We start from the raw sequence: 6,730 nt of genomic DNA on the forward strand, positions 1-6,730 counted from the left end.
GGGATGCAATGATGAGCAAAACATCATCTCTATACACAAGGAACTCACAGTCTTGCGTGAGAGAGTATGGAGAGGAGGCAGACACTCATCTATTGGTAAACAACACATGCTATTAGAAAGAGGTGCTAGGTGAGGGGAGAAAAGGCCATTAAAAGGAAAAAGTCCGTAGGAAAGAGTGGTATTTGAGCTGATCCAATAGAACTCTCCAGGCAGAAATGAATGGGACAGAGATGGTTGCTAGGCATAGATGCATTGGGGGAAAAAAGAATATTTATGGTTTTGTAAGCTGCCTGGAGAGGCTGGGAAGGTATGAGGAGGAAAATAGAAATGATGATGCAGTGCTGAGGCTCAGGTTGTACAGTGACATCTATTCATCTCTTATTTTATTGGTGATGGAGAAATGCAGAGAGACTCAAAGAAGAGCAGGAACACTGACACTCAATTTAGGAAGGATGCATACTGCAATGACAGGTGAGAAGAAGGCTTTATAAAGGGAGTAATAACAGAAAAGAGATTTGGATTCAACTTAGGATGCCTATGTCTTAAAAGTAGTCCTAAAGTTTGGGGAGAAATGGAAAAAAGATAACTTGCTCCAAACTATACCATACTGCATTTCTTCTCATATGACTTTCTGGAAAATTAGGCCTAAATAAGAATATAGGGAAACTCATTTTCCACCTATGCTACATGTCACACACTTAGGTTTTCCTCTCCCTTGTGTCAATTTGACATTCTGAAGGAAAACCATCTTATAATTTCAGTGTCAGGAAGCTCAAATAGACAGATGTGAAAAGTAGCTCTATAACTGGCTAGACCAGGCCTCTCAGAGGGTGAGAGTTCATAATTGGTCCTGTAAGACCCAAATCTGATTTTGTCTAGTCATCCAGAATGCATTAAGCCCAGTTAGATTCATTAACCTAGACTATACCAATTCTGATATGGATGTTTTTTAATTAATGTTGGTGGAATTGAGTAATAACACTTATCTTCTCTAATAAATAATAGTAAGTGTCTGTTTTGTGCCATGTATTAATAAAACAATCAAGAGTGAAATTGACAGGAGACCCTCATAGAGTGTATCATATAGAAAGAGAGCTAGCAAATAAAAAAAACAAAGTGTATGATTGCACACTGAGAAGTGCAACATTGAACTGGACAGTAGCAGATATATAATCTAAACAGCGTGAGGAGAAAAGAAGGCTTTCCAGGGGGAACTACTTGTGCTGAAGATTCTTGGGGGGACTAAGTGTTCAGGTAGACAGCATGAGAGGAGGGACAGGGAATCTCAAGTAGAGGTCAACTTGGGAAAGACTGGTTAGGACCAGCAGACTCATTCTAAGAGGAATGTTAAGAACAATGAGATTTGTACTCACCAATTTAAAAAAAAGTTCTGTTAGACTGTATTTTCACTACTATTCTGGGTACTTGCTAATAGTAGGTATGTTTTACAGTAGAGGAAGCCAAGGCTCCCAGTAAAGTTTAAGTGCCTCTGTTGAGATCACACATCCAATAACTGGTGGGACCATGATTCAGCAGCCACCAGACAACCAGCAACCATACTCTTTTGCTATATTGTTCCAGGAACCAGATACCCTGATGACCTTGGCTCTCTCACCCAGAACATGCCTTTCCTCTACTTGTACATCTAGGACCCTGAGGAACTGAATTAGTCATCAGAAGGTCCTTTGATGTACACAGCATCTGAGCAAAGGTAATCAGATATTCTCCAGGGATATCTGGTCCACGCTGCAGCAATGTCTAATGAACTCTGATTGCCCTTCTGCACACCACCCCCCACTCTAGAGGGAAGCAAATACACCAAGCTGAGAAGCTCTGTTTCTTGCTGTATAAACTTCCTACATGTTTGAACACTAAAATATATTGCTTGGTACTAGACTCATTATCGCTTCTGAAAATGGAGTTATCAGACCATTGATTAAGTTACTGCCTTTGTGAGTTGTAACTACTCACTAGCCACTGGGACTGAATTTGGATATTTCTTGGCTGTCATCAGGACTGTTTATTCATCCATTCCTATTGATGTGATGTATTGACTCATGTGAGGTTTCCTGGGGAAGAACTTTGCCTGGCTTTATTTGAAATCTTACATGAAGGTGAGCAGGCCAGTGAGCTATTATATAATGGACCATTTTACTAGCTACAATGCTTACAAGAGTCAAGAACATAGGACACAACTTAAACAAGCAATCCAGATATGAAACAGGCAAATACAGTGGTTCAATGACATCATCTAACTGCCTTCTATTTTTTTTTTTTGGGGTCCGGTTGTGGGGCCTGAACTCTGGGCCTGGGCGCTGTCCCTCAGCTCTTCAGCTCAAGGCTAGCGCTCTACCACTTGAGCCACAGCGCCACTTCTGGCTTTTTTCTTTTTGCTTATGTGGTGCTGAGGAATCGAACCCAGGGCCTCAGGTTTGCAGGACAAGCGCTCCACCACTGAGCCACCTTCCCAGCCCCCCTTCTATCGTTTTTGTTTCACCACTGCTAGTGTGTTAAGGACATTTCTTATATGGACTCAAGTTACCTGCAGCACTTCCTGGCAGCATGAGTAAATAAACAAAATAGCCACTGGCCATATTCGGATGTTTACTCTCATCTTTTTTCCTTTTATTAGCCAGATAAACCATTCCTGGTAATTTCCTGCCCTTGGCTGAAGTATACTTCCTCTTGGTGAGGAACAAGTTATATGATGTCTACATCCAGGCTCATTCCTGACACTAGAACGAGACCACCATGCTACCCTAATCACCTACCTTTTCGAACTTGAGTGGGAAAGTGAAGCCTTCTGATTTTTGTCAGCTAATGACATTCAAGCCATAATGACATATATCATATTCAAGTAGATGCCTTAAAAGTAAGTATAGGATTCACCATGCTTCCTTTTCCATGTATTGGTAACTTTGGAAACACAATGTTCATCAACATGAATCACTAAATAATAAGGATAGTCATCAGAGTCTTCTACCCTTACCCCCTCATTGTACCTACTACATATTCAGTATGAGCAAGAAAACTGAATTTGTTGTTCTGGAATACTGAGATTTGATGACTGCTTGTAATCTGGGCATTAAATAGATTATCCTAACTCAAATAAGAACCAAAAGTCAGAGCAGCATCCTCAATAGGAACTAATCTGTTACACCTGTTTTCTAATAGAAACTGACACATAACACTCATAATAAGTACAATTTACTAAACTTCTACATTGTAGCAGGCACTCCACTAGGACTTACCAGATAAATGTTACAGCTATCTTTTATACATGAGAAAACAGGTTCAGATCTCATTCAAGTTCATGAAATAACTGACTAGTAGGAGCCTATTGCCAAACCTAAGTTTTTGTAACTGCAGAGAGCTTGCTTTATCCACATATGACCTTGCTCTTGAGTAACATTGCCAAGTAAATTTCTATGTCAGTTACCCTTCACAACTTGTCTGAAATATAGGCACAGTTACCATTCCATTTTGTGTATTAGGACACAGATTCAGAGAATAAATCTAACTTTACAGATGTTACAGCGCTAGAATGACACCAGAGCTTCTGCTGTTTTCCTTATTCCTTGCTACCTTTCAGAATACACCAAGTATTGAAGCATGATGAAATTGGAGAAGAAAACTGAGGTGTGATGAGTGAGTTGTGCAGAGCTTTTGGAGTTAAGCGTTCCCATTTAAATCTTGCCTATGTTGCTTGTTGCTGGGGACATGGAGCAGGTCTCTAGTATTGCTAAATTTCAAATCCTTCCATTGTAAAAGTGAAGCCAATCATAGCTACCACAGGATGCTATCCAGAGGAATCTTTATGGAAAGCACCTATATAGAAAAGGAAGGCAATTGTTAGTCATTTTTTCACTGTAGACTTGTCAATTAAGAAGAAATGATGGAGAGAGAGAAAGAGAGAGAGAGAGAGAGCCCAAAAGAAATGAAAACATTTCCCATTAAGATTCAACAAGGTCTCTCAGGGCCAGCATCTTGGACATATAAGGGCTGGAAGGTCCTCTCTGCAGGCTGGAGAAAAGTTTTGTTTCCCCAGCTGTACTCACAGGGGAACACTCTCCAGGCACTGCATTGTGAACCTGTTTGGCTTGGCTCACAGGCCTGTCAGCACATTCAGGAAGTGAAGTCAGAAGGAGGCAGGATTTCAAACAGAGCCAGCTGCAAACAAATGCCCAGGCAATGAAACGCTTCTCCCAAGCAGGGTGCCTATCAGCCTGGGTTGCCCTGGTGCTGTCAAAGGAGCCCCCAAGAATGGATCTGTGCCAGAAAAGAAAGAAGTAATCACCAGCAAGGTGGCAAAAGGGGGTACATTCAGCCCCAGCTCTGGATATGAGATAATTAATCTGAGCACTGGGAGTTTGGTGGTTAGAGGGGCTAATGCTTACTCTCTGGAATCTTGAGTCAAAGTGTGGTACAGAGCAGGGAGATAGAATGAGTTAGGAGGGTTAGGGAGGGAATAATAAATGAGAATATGGAAAGGATTCTGAGAAAAGATTCCACCACCCCCAGGTCATGTTCTCTAACAGATCTACATTTTAATCAAACCCCTAGGTGACAGTGGATTGGGATTAGATATGTAATTTTTCTATACCTCAGTTTCATTAGCTATGAAATGAAGATAGTAACACTTGGATACAATCACTAAATAAGCTAATACATAGAAGTTACAAATGTTTCCATTGGAATTCTGTGATTACAAGTGAAAGGAAAACTAAGCAAAAGTGAATTTCATTAGGCATATGATTGAAAAACTATTGGTGGAGATGGCACTAAATCTGGTTATCAACAGGGCTCTAGCATCAGTATCCTGCCATTACTCAGCTTGCTACAGGAAGAGTTAGCTTCGTCTTTAGTCTCCATGTGGTAGTGCCCAGCAGCTCTGAGCTCTCTATCAGCAGATATAAGATGGGGATAGCAGTTTCTCATGTGTTTCCAAGGTTGTGCTTTATTGGTCTGCTAGGTCTTATACATATCCTAGAACCAATCACAGTGATTGGGGGAATGGGGTAGAAAGATATGCTACAGGTCAAATCACATGGCTGACATTGAAGGAGGGGGAGATCTTCAAAGAAAATTCAGGTTTTAGAAGGAAATAGATGCTGGAGACTCAAACAGAAAATGTCAATTACTGGGGTCCATCCATTGTGTAGTTAGTTATTGTTGATATTATCAAACTTCACAGATCAGGATGGAGAAGCCATTAGTCCTCTTTTAAAACTGTGTCAGACTTCATGATCTATTCTTTGTTGTTGTCATTTTTTTTAATGAATTGAGGGGAATCCATGTATATTCTTTCTTGATGGAAAATGTCCAGGAAGGTTATATTAAATGCTAGAACTTACATAAAATGTTAAATTCTGTATTACTGTTATGAAGTTTATCATAAAAAATGGACTCATTACCTTGCTCATGTAACTGGAACCCCTCTGTACAGTATCTTTAATATATATATATATATATACATATATATATATATATATATATATGCTCATCCAGGCCTATCAAGGCAATTAAGGATTCTCTAGACAAGACTTTGAAATGTCAAAAGCATACTTAATAATCTACTTCCACAGTCTGTTTTTCTTTGTTCCCTTGCTCATTGTATCAAATCACTATCAATGTCTGCATCAATATTTCCAATTCAATGGTTGAATAATAAAAGAGTGAGAGAGAAGAGATAAACTGTTGTCATGATTAAAGGCTAAGAAATACCAATGTACAATGAATTGCTGCTTCAGCTTCTCTGTGTGTGTCTTTATCTCTGTCTCTGTCTCTCTCTATCTCCACAATGAATCAAAGATCCTGACACTTGGGATCTAGCATGTCTTTAAAATGAAAACAAAAAAAATGAAAAAAAGAAAATGAAAACATAACAAGTAGACTATGGCCAGGCACTGGTGGCTCACTCCTGTAATACTAGCTACTCGGGAAGCTGAGATCTGAGGATCATGGTTCAAAGCCATCGCTGGCAGGAAAGTTCCTGAGGCTCTTCAATTAACCACCAGAAAAACAGAAGTGGAGCTGTGGCTCAGAGTGGTAAGCACTAGCCTTGAGCAAAAAGCTCAGGGACAGTATCTAGGCCCTGAGTTCAAGCCCCAAGACCAAAAAAAAGATATCCAGTGTTATAGCATGTAATACCAGAGCAGCTGGGTGGATATCTGCTTGAGATATATTTAGGAGAAATAAGGAAGAAAAATTCCTAGCATAGTCTTACCATCTTTGTAATGCAGAATACTGATATAGGATTGAATTGATATCATTCTCTCTCTGCCAGGGATCCACTGAACCCTGGAGGTGAGACATGATATAATACATTAGTCATCAATGCTACTATCAAAAACCAGTAGCAGACAACATGTTAATTGCTGTGGGAGAAAAATGTTGGGAACAAGGACCACTGAAAGGAGTCCAACAATGGCTTACTTGGGATTGTATTTAAAAAAAATTAGTAGGAGTTTTGTAAAATGGGGTGTTGGTGTCCAAGTAAGAGAGGGTGGGCTGGGAAGGTAGCTCAGCGGTAGAGCGCTTGCCCTGCATGCCTGAGGCCCTGGGTTCGATTCCTCAGCACCACATAAGCAAAAAGAAAAAAGCCAGAAGTGGTGCTGTGGCTCAAGTGGTAGAGTGCTAGCCTTGAGCTGAAGAGCTGAGGGACAGCACCCACGCCCAGAGTTCAGACCCCACAACTGGGCCCAAAAAAAAAAAAGAGAGAGGGTATCAG

Source organism: Dipodomys spectabilis, unplaced genomic scaffold, assembly GCF_019054845.1.
Source record: "Dipodomys spectabilis isolate Male_0828 unplaced genomic scaffold, ASM1905484v1 ptg000002l, whole genome shotgun sequence".
Lineage (NCBI taxonomy): Eukaryota > Metazoa > Chordata > Mammalia > Rodentia > Heteromyidae > Dipodomys > Dipodomys spectabilis.